This window comes from Gouania willdenowi, chromosome 3 (assembly GCF_900634775.1).
Source record: "Gouania willdenowi chromosome 3, fGouWil2.1, whole genome shotgun sequence".
NCBI lineage: Eukaryota > Metazoa > Chordata > Actinopteri > Blenniiformes > Gobiesocidae > Gouania > Gouania willdenowi.
Genome location: NC_041046.1, coordinates 35286013 through 35287312, shown reverse-complemented (window position 1 = coordinate 35287312; position 1300 = coordinate 35286013).

The following is a 1300-nucleotide window of genomic DNA, read 5'->3' as shown; positions in this document are numbered from 1 at the left end:
TTTGAAAGCATAAGAACAAATGCAGGGGTCTCATTAAAGCCTATAACATGACCTTAGTCACATCCTTATAATGGTGGAAGTTCCTGGTGGTGAGAAACAAGAAAACCAACATTTCCTCTTTCTTTTCCCTCCATTCAGCAGAATATGTTATTTATGTGTCACATGTAAAAATGCTTAGTTTACACTTTTTTTGTTTAACAAGCCGTGTATTGACAAATCAATCCTGTAAATGGACTCAGATGTCAAAATAGCAATGCTTGTGTTTGTTTCTGTTAATAATGTCGGCCTAGATCCATAAAACCGTCATATGTCCGTAAATATATATATATATATATATATATATATATATATATATATATATATATATATATATATATATATATATTTACAGCCACACAAGCACATTTAATAACAAAAACGTGAAAGCAGCGACTCCTAAAACAAGTAGTTTGAAACAAAATAAGATATATATATATATATATAGGCGATATTGTAATATTTTATATCTCCAAAATAGAAAACTTGATATATCTGGAATCTCTATATATCGCCCAGCTCTTGTTGGGGGTTCGAATCCAGCTCTAGCCAAGTCATTGTTGTTGTGTCCTTGGGCAAGGCACTTTAACCACATTGCCTTGTGTGGATGTAGTGTGTGACTGAGTGTTGGTGGTGGTCGGATCGACCGATGGCGCACTATGGCAGCCTCGCGTCTGTCAGTCTGCTGTGGCTACAATAGTAGCTTTCCACCACTGTGTGTGGAGTGAAAGAATAATGCACATCAATGTAAACTAAAGCGCTTTGAAAAGTGCCTATGGGAAGCACTATATACAATAAAATGCATTATTATCATTATTATTATTATTATTATTATTATTATTATTATTATTATTATTATTATTATTATAATTATAAAGAGTATCAGCAGTCAAGAAAGCACGGTGGGCTACTAAGAGCTGACATATTAATGAATATTTTCCTTTTTCTTGCTTGAGCTCATTATTAATCCTATTTCTCCCACTGTTGGACACAGAAGAGGGGAGGGGGGAGAATGTAGAATGTGACCTCCCGTCCGGACAGTCAGTCACTGCTTATATTTCATTGCATCCTGGTTCTGTGACATGTAGTATACACTGGATGGGGGGAAGGGTACACAGAGGAAGAGCGTGTGTGTGTGTGTGCGTGCGTGTGGTTGGAGAGGAGGTGGTGAGGAAGGGAGGGGGGGAGGAATGCTTGGTATGTGCGGACGATATCAACTCAAAAGGCGACGAGTGTTTAAACCAACCGAGTAAACTGAACCAAA